Consider the following 683-nt stretch of genomic DNA (forward strand, 5'->3'; position numbering starts at 1 on the left):
ATCCCCTTAAATAACAACTCATAACCGTAAAAAATGTGCAGTATCATAATTTTTAATAAGTACCAGCATTTTATTATTTTGAGTCTAATAATTGTATTGTGATCTCTATATCAGGGTTTTAAAATACGAATAACTGTTTTCGGGCCTTCGTTAATAATCTATTATCACAAAGGAAGAGTACAAACACAACTATAATATACCTAACAAAAATCATAAATTAAAAATTAAAATGAATACCTATAATTTGAATATAAAGTTTTTGAAATTAGTTATAAATTTTTAATTATTTTTAGATTCTGAGTGAAACGATGAATGTATTGATTTTACAATGATGTGTGTTTTTATTTTTTTTTTTTTATTTTTTAATTTTTGAAATACTGTAGATATTTGAAAATTTCACTGAATGTTTATATTAGCATTTACTATATACGATAAAATTTTGAAAATAATTTGACTCTTTTTGAGCTGTGTACAGACATTGTAAGTTCTCAATTTTTTTAGTTTTTTTTTCTATAAATATCAATAAAGTTTTATCTATTAGGCCAAAAAGTGTAAAAAATTAATACAAGGCTCCTGATACATTGTTACAATAGCGGTTGAAAAATATTAAAAATACATAGGCACAATTATTTTTATAAAAGCATTTGAAGTTGAAATTTTGACAAAATTTATCAAATTTAAAA

This window comes from Acyrthosiphon pisum, chromosome A1, assembly GCF_005508785.2.
Source record: "Acyrthosiphon pisum isolate AL4f chromosome A1, pea_aphid_22Mar2018_4r6ur, whole genome shotgun sequence".
Lineage (NCBI taxonomy): Eukaryota > Metazoa > Arthropoda > Insecta > Hemiptera > Aphididae > Acyrthosiphon > Acyrthosiphon pisum.